At 30.7% G+C, this 12,857-nt stretch overlaps 1 pseudogene; it reads left to right on the top strand.

The window, feature by feature from the left end:
• Positions 1-312: 312 nt before the first annotated feature.
• Positions 313-5,477, top strand: LOC124838039 (1-aminocyclopropane-1-carboxylate oxidase 1 pseudogene; annotated as a pseudogene).
• Positions 5,478-12,857: the final 7,380 nt, after the last annotated feature.

A 12,857-nucleotide genomic window follows, 5' to 3' on the forward strand; every position in this document is an offset into this window, starting at 1 on the left:
TCAATGAATAAAGATGAATCGATGACGAAACTAAGATCATAGATGGCGAAAAAAATATTGTTGCTTCTTTGTACGTTGTTCCTCTTAGGAACCCTAGCTTTCACCTAGACGAAGAAATCAAAGGAGGAATTGAAAGAAGTAACGAACTTTGATGCTGAGATTGATGGAAATTTTTCAAGACATTGAGGGCAGAACCAAAAGGCCAATAATCAATATTTGCCTCCTTTTCTTATTATTGATGAGAATGGCAAACATGTTGGTCCAATAGTCAATAGTGATGTTGTTAGTACATTCAATTTCTAAACGAAACGTATGGTTATGATTGCAAAGTCTAAGGATCCAATAAAGGAATTTGTCGAGAAATTGGAGAAACTAGCAGAGGAGTTGCTAGATATGCTTTGTGAAAATCTTGGATTAGAGAAGGGGTACATGAAGAGGGCGTTTTATGGATAAAGAGGTCCTCATTTTGAGATAAAGGTGACAAATTAGCCTACATGTCCAAAGCCAGAATTGGTGAAGGGTTCTCGTACCCATACAAATGTGAGTGGGATAATCTTTTTCTTGCAAGACGATAAGGTGAGTGGCCTTCAACTTCTTAAAGATGGGCAATGGGTGGATGTGCCTCCCATGCGTCATTCCATTGTTGTTAACCTTGGTGATAGATTGAGGTAATAAGCAATGGGAAATACAAGAGTGTGAAAGCTCGTGTGATTACTCGAAGTGATGGAATGAGAATGTTGGAGTCCTCATTTTACAACCCTGGCAGTGATGTTGTTATCTACCCTACACCATCATTGTTGGAGAGAGAGGCACAGAGGAAGGGTCGTTATTCTGGATATAGTAAGCGTAAGGATTTATAATATTTTTCGTTGGAGAAAACATCTTTGTTATAAAGAAAGGTTTTTCAAAAGATGAAAATGAATATGAGAGGAACCCAATCACCAAGAACAAATTGGCCAAAGCAATAAAGAAGTCGATCAAGGTGAAACTGAAGAACTCAACATTTAATGAAAAGAGCAAGTTTGGTATCGGTTTATGCGGTTCAAAAAGTCTGGATGAAAGATAGAATAAACATTTAAGTTTAAGGGAGAGTTTTGTTAGGATAAACTCAAATATGATACATTTAATTGGGTTGTTTATTTGTTCAAGAGTTTTGTTAGTTTTAGAGTGTAGGGGTGAGTAGATTAATATAGTTGTTATTAGATAATAATAGAGAATAAATAGTGTCTTAATTGTAGAGTCTATGATTTTGTAGATAAAAAGGCAATATGTAATTCTATAAATTGTAGAGTTTAATGGTTAATGGTCTTAATGATTGACACAATATAAAAAACATGAGAAACTTTTTTAAAAACATGATAAGGAGTGTCATTTTCTAATACTAGAAATATCAAAGTGAGTCTCATTTTCTAACACCAACAATCATGGAGTTTTGTTTACAATAGATGAAAAGTTACATTCAATCAAAAGTAATCTACTTCTTTTACAATTGTACGTAAGATTTACCCTCATTTATATATTATATGTTTTTTTCTTTTTAGTTAATATAAGACATCAATATGTCCTTTTCATACAAAATAAATATATTTAGAATATATAAGTAAACATTAATAATAATTCAATAACTAATAATACAATAAATATAATAAATAATAAATATTGTTAATAAATTTTGGATAACTGTGATATCATATTAAAAGACAATAAATATAATAAATAATAAATATTCATATTAAGACACAATAAATATAATAAATAATAAATATTATTAGAATAATTCTCCAACCGACATAATCTTTAAACTTGAATCCATATTATAAGATTGAAATATTTCAATTATTTATATATTATGTATGTAAGTTACCGTGAATGTTAAACCGTGTGCAATGCGTAATTAAACAGAGACAATGAACATGCCCTCTTAACTCGAGTGGGAGAATGGTAAATAAGATAAAAGAATGATGGCGGAAGGTATGAATTTTCCAATAAAAAAGCTTAACAACTAAATTGGAAATAAAATGTTTGGGCAAAAAGTCTTGATGAGAAGATGTTGGTTGATGATGTTAGTGGACAAAATTGGACTCCAAGGTTGGTGAAAAAATAAATTAGTAGAAAGTAATAGCAACAGTATAAAAGTTTGATGGTTATGATTGACACCTGTGAGTGCAGGAATTGTGTTTGAATTGGGAAATAAAAGTTGGAAATTGGTAAAAAGATGTCTCCATGTCGGAATCTTAGAGGGTTGAGACGACAACAAGATATATAAAATGGACAACTGAATTGAAAAGATTGTGCTAATTTTGTGATATAACAAAGTGCCAACAAGGCCACATTCTAATACTAAGACATCACAACCCAAACGTGTCAAAAAAGTGTTTGATATGCATTTATGTCACACAATCTAAAACAGATTTTCTTCGTAACTAAAGTGGTTCACAATTATCCACGCCCCAAAAAACACTTAATATGAATTAATTTATTTAATTTTCGAATACGTATGTTAAAAGGAAAAAAGATGTTTTTATGCATACCAAAAACATGTTAGTTTAGATACAGATGAAGACTGATGAATGCTTTTGGCAAAATCTAATCCAAATCTGATGTTTTTTGTTCTTGCACGCTAATTCAGGAAGCCGAAAGGTAATTTAGGAACAGGTTAAGGGGAATGTAATAAAATTGGTCAGACCAAGTTTTACGACAAGTATTTAAGTAGTGTGCAATTCAAACTTCTAATCTTATAAAATGTTTTACGAAATGGTGTCTTGTGATAATGAAGTCTTCATTTTATAGGTTTTGTTGGGTTTCAAGTTTTATGGGCCTCATTATTGTAGGATTAGTTATTGGATCGATGCTGTGTAGTGTAGGCCTGGTAACTATGGCAAATTGTTGTTGGGCGGCTTCTTCCTGCACTCATATTTTTTCTTCCTGCACCTACATAAAATTTAAAACCCCCAAATTAACCGCTTATAACACAAAACTTGTCACGAACTATAACTATTTTTATTTTTATTTTTATTTTCTGTGAATAACGGATATTCACGGATTAAATAGTGTAATAATATACTCAATTTATTTATAAGCTGATATTAAAATATCAATTATTCATAATCTTCATCCATTAAATATCTATAAAAACCAACGTGGATTTTATGATGGATTTGGATAATAAAGTACTCAAATGACATAAGATGCATAACTTTTATTTCTATCTAAAGAAGTTCGAAGTCCTACTTTATCCTTTAAGATTAGGTAAGAAACATAAATTTGCACTTATTTCGAAAATCTTCAGTGTAAAGTATCTTATTTGTAAGATCTTATATCATAGATAACGAATCTTCTTTTAAAAAAAATATCAAAATCTTCAAAATGACAAAAAAAAAATTATATTTTCAAATTTATTCTATTAAGAGGAAATATTGTGGATCCTAAAAGATCATATTGATTTATGAAACTGGCATAACATGGAATGATATATAAAAAAAAAAAGTAGTGTAAGATGTTATCAAAGATAATACACAATATAATTTAATTTTACTTTTAATTAAATTAGGATCTCTAATACTCTATGTAAAACAGAGAAAAAAATTACAGCACACAATTAATTATTTTCTATTATATAATTTATTATATAATGTGTTTTTCAGTATTTTCATTATAAATAATCTTATATAATGGATTATGTAACCATAATTTCTAGAAGTTTGAATTTTTAAATCTTATATTTTAGTAATATTAACAAATAAAATAGTATTATTATAAATTATGTCATGATTATTTTTTACTTATTTTTCTTTTCTTCAACATTAATTTATTTTTTTTATATATTTCTTTCTTCGTTATGAAAGGAAGTGTAGATTTTACATTTAGGTTTAGGTTTGAAAATCCTACGCTACCTAATATTTCATAAAAAGCTTTGAAATATAAGAAATAGGTGTTGACTAATTTTTTCTGCCTACAAATGGTCGGTTCCTTTGTTAGGCGCCATTATGTTTGCACCGCCCTTTTTCCTTTCTTTATTCCTACGTTTTTTTCTTTTCGATTTTTCTTCTGATTTAGTGAAAATTGATAAAAAAAATTATAGAAAAAAAATAATTTTAATCTTTTCACAGTGTTAAGTATTATATTATTCAATAATTTAAACAATGAATTTTAAGCTTTTCACAAAAATACTAACAAAACGGAAGCTTATTTTGATTTAGGTATTTGGGCCTTTAACGGGCCATAAGTTTGGCTTCTCAATATTTGGGCCTCATTATGGCACTCGTTTATATTGAGCCGAATTTGCTAATCTAGTCCTAACCAGAACTCCCATGGTAACAGTTTGGGTTTTGTTCCCTTCACCACCTCAAGTATTTCTGTATCTCTCTATTATTTTTTTTTATTTCAAAAATATTCTACATTTTCCCACTATTTTTTTTATTCCAAAAATACCCTACACCTCTCTATTATCTTCAACAATCTTTTTCTTTCTCTCTCTACACTAATGGAGCATTTTTTTATTCCAAAAGTACCCTACACCTCTCTATTATCCCGAATAATCTTTCTCTTTCTCTCTCTGCACTAATGGAGCATTCATATGGCTTAGATTTAAAGTTGTGATATATTGAAAAATATAAAATTCAGAGGAAACTTTAATATTAGTGCTTCTACCATTTCCATTTTATAAACCTAAAAGTTAGATGCAAATACAAAATAATAAACATAATAATATTAATAGTAAATAATATATTATTATTATTATTATATACTAACTTTATAATGACGAAAGAACTAAGTAAATTTCAAATCTTTAACAAATAACTTTTTTTTTTATATTTTAAGTATTTAATAATATTTTTATATTATTTATCTAATAAATTAAATATTTTATTTAAGTTATTTGAGTCAAACATGTCGGTAAGTTAAAACATAATATAATGTTAAAAATTATAAATATTAAATGTAAAAAAAATACACATATATAAACATTTTTCTAGAAATTTAGAACAAAATTTTACCATTTATTAAGTAATTTGAAGAAAAAAAAATATATTGAACAGTGAAAATAAGATTGAATCAAACTTATTTAAGAGAAAGTGTAAATAAAATTTTACAATATATCACAAGTTTTAAATCTGAGTCATGTGAATGCTCCATTAAGGTGGATAGAGAAAAAGAAATATTGTTGAATATAGTGGAGAGGTGTAGAGTATTTTTGAAATAAAAGAAAATAGTGGAGAAGTATAGAATATTTTTGGAATAAAAGAAAATAGTGGAGAGGTACAGGAGCACTTGGAGTGGTGGAGAGAGCAACACCATAAGAGCTTTTTTAAATCGTGCTTAATTATTCTCTCCTCTCTTCATAACTATGTCATAATTTAACAATTATAAAAGATATTTTTATAATTTTCATATAGTTGTATATATTTTTATTTATCCCTACTAGACATATGAGTATATATGTTTATGTATTAGTGAACGCTGAGAAGAGAATTTAAAATTTATTAATAATGAGGGTTAATTTGTATATTGATAATATTTGTTTTTAAATTCAACTAAATTGATTATTTTTATTCATATGTGTGATTATATTATAAGTTTGTTGTATTATGGACTAAAAGGAGTAATGTCGAGAATTTAATTAATGTATGTGATGTATTTTCTAATTTCAGTATACTAATTTAAAAATAAATACTAAATTAAATAGTAAAAAATTAATATTTTTTTATAAATATAAAGTAGAAGAGTTTTCCTTTTAACATTCCTGAAAAAAGAAAACATTAAATATCATTTTTTTTAAATCATAACTTTAGCATATATTAGTGTAGTGTAGTATCCTATTTTAATTACTTACAAGTGATAAAGTAAAACTATATATTTAGTATTAATAGTTATTTCCAAAAGTAAATAACTCTGATGATATATATATATATATATATATATATATATATATATATATATATATATATATATATATATATATATATATATATATATATATATATATATATATATATATGGGTTTGCTAACGCGCGTACGCCTGTTTTTCAGTTGGTACATTTTAGCAATGTGTACCGGGTTTTAGTAGACAAAAATACCCTTATATATCATGGATTCTAAGTTTTAAGGTTAAGGGTATTTTAATAATTTTCATTCTCAAAACTTAAAAAAAAAAAAAAGAAACCCCCCAACCCTTACTCACCTCTCTCATTCCTCTCAATCCTTTCTCTTTCATCTCTCTCACTCCAACCTTTTCTCTGTCATCCCTACTGTAACCCCAATTGAAAAAATCAGAAACACTTGCCTTTAAACAATTTGTCTTTCTAAAGAGTTGAGTCATTGATATATTCACCTTGAGGCAAAGGTTCATTCAAGATCTCTTCAATTTCACCATCTTCATTAATTTCTCTAATTTCATCATCTGCATATCTTGAATCATCATCTCTAAAAAAACCCTCCAGGCAAATTACCAATTCTTTCGGATGTCATTATGCTTGTGAAAATTAGATAAAATTAGATAAGACAAAAATTATAAAATAAAAACTCATTATAAAGTCATTTTTTGTAAGAAATTGTTTAACAACAAGTATTTCTGATTTTTTTCAGGTCAATTACCAATTCCTTTATGCTTGTGAAAATTGGATAAAATTAGATAAGACAAAAATTATAAGATCAAAACTCATTATAAAATCATTTTTTTTAAGATTGTTTAACTTTCAATTGGGGCTACAGTAGGGTGTTTCTGATTTTTTCAATTGGGGCTAGAGTAGGGATGAGAGAGAAAAGATTGGAGTGAGAAAGATGAAAGAGAAAGGGTTTACAGGAATGAGAGAGGTGAGTAAGGGTTTGGGGGTTTCTTTTTTTTTTTTTTTAGTTTTGAGAATGAAAATTATTAAAATACCCTTAACCTTAGAACTTAAAATCCATGGTATATAAGGATATTTTTGTCCACTAAAACCCGGTACACATTGCTAAAATGTACCAACTGAAAAACAGGCGTACGCGCGTTAGCAAACCCCATATATATATATATATATATATATATATATATATATATATATATATATATATATATATATATATATATATTACAAAAACAACTAATAATAATTTAGAGTTTTTAAAAACTCATATAAAAAATAATTATTAGAAGTCAAAAAAGATTATTCTGTATTATCATCGTCTTCTACTATAAATATATTATCACATATCTCTTCATTTGCTCACACCGTAAAGTGATAATTGTAAAAGAGAAACAAAATATAAAAAACATAAAAGAGACAATAGGATAAGTTAGTGTAAAAAAGAAAAATCCTAACACATTAAAATCAAATCAAATATAAGTTAAGCATGTATTAAATACAATAAATCATATATATACACACAAATAGTTGACATTAGACTAAATTATTCTAATACATGCCCTCGACATTGAAATTCACTAAGGGCGTGCACTGTAGTAGTATTTATGCTCTACAGAGTCATAGGCAAAAGAGGTATTGTTGGAAAAACTGACATAATCACGAACAAAATTTCCTGAGGCGTGTAGAGTCACTGTCCTTAAGGACTTATCCGCGGTGTATTACGCAAGTCCCCCAGGATACAACAGGAACTTCTCAGAATATCTCTGAGGATCTCAGAACTAGCAAGGAACTCTAAAGAGAGTATAAGAATAAACCCAGAATAATTTTAGAAGAGGAAAAGAAGAAAGGAAAAGGAGAGAAGACTGACTTGGGATGTTTTTGGAATGGGAGAAAAACTCTCTATTTATAGAGTTAGGAAAGAATAAAATCAATAAAAGCCATTAAATATTTTGCCGTTGGAGTACTTAATAAAATTAATACGAACGTTGTTGGCAATTAAAGTTTTGACCGTTATAATCCAACGTTTTCTTTTGCAATAATCTAACATTATTACAACAATCCCCCACTTATTGCAAAAGAAAGAAAAAAAACAAGAAACTTTTATTCTGGGTCTCATAGGATGTAATGCATCAGACCTGGTATAGCAAGCTATATGAACCAGTCTTAGATTGAAATACTTAACACACAGTGTAGTTGGTATAGCAAGCTATATGAACCAAAGACACTTGACGTGTGTTAGAGGTTTATCAATCACAATACACCCCCACAATCCTTGTTGTTATCGCTGTGTTGCGCTAACTAGGCCATGCGCGTGCCCGGTATTCATGAGTGCTCTAGAGATCATGCCAAGATCTCATGCAAGCGGCCCCACTCGACACTCATATAGGTGATTTCATCAAGTGTATGCTGCAAATCATACACCACCCGTAAGGGATATGAAAAATCATTAAAAACTTTGTTTAAGACAAAATTCTATCACCGTATAGAATTTTAATGACAAAGTTTAACCTCTCAATATTGCAGTCTCTAGCACTTTCACACACACCATAGGAAGGGACATAATTGATTAAAATCAATTTAGTGCTATCAGAACTAACAAGTGACTTGTTTTTACCCATATGAACCTTATTCATGGGATCTCCAATCACAAAGGTTGGGTTACCATCACTTATTTGTTTGCAAGTGGCTTAAGTCCCATTCCCCTCGACGTTTCTAATATCATTTGTCTTCCCAAGGTTTTGTCAGAGGATCTGCTAGATCCCGTTCTGACTTCACATAGTCAATGGAAATAGTTCCACTCTTTAGCAGCTGCTTCACCAAATTGTGTCTCTATTCTTTCCATTATAATTCTTGTTTTTAGCTATAGCTATTGCCGATTGACAATCACAGTGTATTGACACAGATGGGGTTGGTTTCATTCCTAGTGGAATGTTTGCTAAGAAGTTTTTCAACCACTCAGCCTCACTACCAACCATCTCAAGAGCGACAAACTCAGATTCCATTATTGATCTTGCAATAATTGTTTGTCTGGCTGATCTCCATGTAATCGTACCACCCCCAAGAGTGAATACATAACCACTAGTGGATTTTGTCTCATCTGAATCAGAGATCCAGTTAGCATCACTATACCCTTCTAGTACAGCGGGAAATCCACTATATTCAATGGCATAATCCATTGAACCTCTTAAGTATCTCATAAGCCTAGCAAGTGCATCCCAATGTTCTGATTTCGACATTGAGTGTACCTACTCAGTCTACCTACTGCATAAGAAATATCAAGTCTAGAAAAGTTCATCAAGTGCAGTAAGCTCCCAATTATCTAGGCATACTGAGACTGAGATAATGATTCTCCTCTATTTTTTTCATTAACTTAGCATTAGCATCATAAGGGGTACTCACTGGTGAGGTCATAAAACCTAAACTTCTTAAGAAGTTTCTCAATATATTATTCTTGGGATAGTAATATACTATCTTCATTCCTTATGATTCTAATACCTAAAAACACATTGGCTTCACCCATGTCTTTCATTTCAAAGTTTATTTAGTTTTAACAAGAATCATTCTCATTCTCTATCTAACATTATTCATTCACCGTTATCTCATTCAAAAATATAACATCATGAATAGATTATACTCAAACAATAATGAGAAAATATAAATAAATATAATTCAATATTAATTCAAAATAATAAATCATTTATTATTTTAATTAATCATCTCATTACTTTCCTTTAAACTCTTATTCCTTCCCTTTTAAACCAAATTAATTTGTAGTTCCAATTCGATACTGGACCTTTAAGTCCGATAGGTGTAACCTATAGCAACCCAAAGTCCTCACGTTGCCAGTGGCCATCATGGACTCTCACCGCCGTAAGGAAAGGAAGACCCTCTGCTAATCAACGCAGACCCCAAAACACGCTAGGAATCAACAGGAAAGAATTTACCCCAATCGCGAATCAAAACGCACAAAATAAAGAAACCCCAAAACGATCAAGAACACGAGATTCCCAGAAACAGAGATTCACTCTGTTGCCGTCACACTGTCCACACTCATCCCGTCGTCAGTTCTGGACCAAAGGGCTTCCGCGATTCCCACCGCTACAAGAGCGTCCTCAAATCCGCTGTGGGCCGCCATTGCGGCGCACACTGCTACGGAGAGTGTCGCGCCTGGGTCACCGGAGCTTGCCTCTCGTTCCCGCGAAACCCAACCAGACCCAAAGAAAAGAGGAAAGTCTCCCTGATGTGGACAAATCAGAACCAGTAAAAGAAGAAGAGAGTTGCGCTAGAACTAAAGAAAAGAATGGGAAAACGGCGCCTCCTGTTGCAAACGAAACAAAGCCAAACGATTTGGGGAAGAAGAGGTTCCCTACAGGTCCAAACCAGAACGAAAAGAAATCATTTTTCTTCCCGTGAACTCCCTAGAAGGGAAGGAGAGAAACCCCCACTACTGACGCGACATAAAACCCAACTCAGGGGTCTATGCGTGAAGAAGAAGAAAATCCCAAATCAATTTGGGGAACTTTCGAAATTAGGGTTTAATTAAAATGATCAAGAGTTAAAAAAAATCTTCTACGTACCATTATTTCTCTCTCAAGGAAAATAAATTCCTTCCAGAATTAAAAACAAAACGTTAATGATATTAAAGTCTTAGATTTTTGTGCTTTCCATTTTATTTAAACCACTTATTATAATCTCACCATTAATTCCATGCAGATAACGCACCATTATTCAAATGGTCTTTAGAATTCCATGATCACAAAGACTACCAAAATTCAAGAATAATTCAAATAAAACATCAGCATTTAATCGTCGTTTAAGGCATTCAAAATTAAATTAATAACTATAACCATCAACAATTAAAGAAGGTGAATTTTCCATACTTCTAAGAAATTTTAAGAATATATTCACATTATTAAAGAATAAGATAACAGTAAGTTTCCCATACCTTTTTACTTTTGATAGTAGCATATATGTATGTAAGTGGTTTTGCAAATACCTTTCAGTTTAGAAACAAAGTTTTGATCCTCCAAGATTGAGTTGTTAATGTCAGCCTTAAGTCCTTAAGATTGTTGGAAAAACTGACATAATCACGAACAAAATTTCCTGAGGCGTGTAGAGTCACTGTCCTTAAGGACTTATCCGCGGTGTATTGCGCAAGTCCCCCAGGATACAACAGGAACTTCTCAGAATATCTATGAGGATCTCAGAACTAGCAAGGAACTCTAAAGAGAGTATAAGAATAAACCCAGAATAATTTTAGAAGAGGAAAAGAAGAAAGGAAAAGGAGAGAAGACTGACTTGGGATGTTTTTGGAATGGGAGAAAAACTCTCTATTTATAGAGTTAGGAAAGAATAAAATCAATAAAAGCCATTAAATATTTTGCCGTTGGAGTACTTAATAAAATTAATACGAACGTTGTTGGCAATTAAAGTTTTGACCGTTATAATCCAACGTTTTCTTTTGCAATAATCTAACATTATTACAACAGGTATCACCCTACTACCTAACTTTAATCCCCTTCGCGCCTAGGACTAAACAAAGTCCATAGGCTAAGACATCCTCCTACTCTTCACGACATAACACATTTTACTATATTTGAGTGTGAATGATTATTAGAGCGTCAAAATACCCCCTTACTAAATATCATATGTCAATGCATACACTAAAGATCATCACCAAAAGAATTTCTCCTTGAAATTCCTCCAACACTATCATCATACATGTCCATAGCTATATTATCGCCTTAATTAATAATAAACAACCTTATAAACGTACATCAATTACATCACAGATCTATCTCAAACAACCAAAGAAAAAAACATATGTAATCATACAACCTTTCGCAAAGAGTAGAGCTCAGCGATAGTATTGATGCTCGACGCCTTTCTTCTCATAAAAGTTTTCATTTAACAGTTCTTTCTGTCACTCAGTGCCCTGGAGCTTAAATACTCTAGACCTGTGGTATAAAAGTGGCGCTCAGCAGTATCCTGTTGCCGCTTAGTGTCAAACCACTTGCAAAATATGGCATTCAATGGTACAAACTAGCGCTTAGTGGCCAATCTATCACCGCTCAATGTTATACCAAATATCAACAATTGCATTATGTATTTTTGAGAGAACTTGGTCCTATTCATTTGATCAAATTAGTAATCATTTCTTGGTGCATTGGTACAAAACAATTTTAAACATGGTAACTTGTACCAATTTGCCCAATTATTCAAATTTTAAACTCTTTCAATCACATAAAACCAAGAAAAAACAAACAAGCAAAAAGTAATCATCCAAATCATACAAATCAAATTAGTCATTCACACCAGTCAATTTTGTCATAACAGCCTAATTCCATTCTCAAAATAAAATCAATCATCATTATGTAAAACATCAAATTTATCAAACTCACTCACACCAAAACAACTATTTTCTCTTACTTGACTCAATAGCTCACAAAACCCTAACCAGTGAAACTCCTCCAAACTTACAAGATGTTCTATCTACACGTAGAAACATCACAAGAATGACCAGGACATATATTTATGATCATTGATCAACATAGACTCGTATAAATGAGCAAGAAGATGCATGCAAGTGGAAGAGATCACATATAACCGATAATAGAGATAGACCAAGGAAAAGGCTAAAACACAACTTACGCGAATGAAAAAACTGATTGGTCCATATTGAAAAGCTTGTCGCAAAGATAAATCCTACATTCTTGGTTCTTTAATCAGACGAACAAAGGTGTAGAAATCTTAAATAGAAGTCAGAAAACTTTAAAAAAGTGATTTATAGAAAAATTATGTGTTTTAAAATAATGAAATTCATTCACAATAAAACTATTTATATTAAAACATTTTAATATTAAAATAATTGAGTCTAACCATTTTTAAATCACTATTATTTCAAAAATTTCAATTTTAAGTCTTTATTTTTAATAGGATGAATTTATTTTCACAAGCATACTTCCCTCCACTTTCTATTAGAGTTATAATGATTAAGGAATGTAATTAATTAT

Source organism: Vigna umbellata, chromosome 5 (genome assembly GCF_029865625.1).
Source record: "Vigna umbellata cultivar VRB3 chromosome 5, Vumbellata_1.0, whole genome shotgun sequence".
Classification (NCBI taxonomy): Eukaryota; Viridiplantae; Streptophyta; class Magnoliopsida; order Fabales; family Fabaceae; genus Vigna; species Vigna umbellata.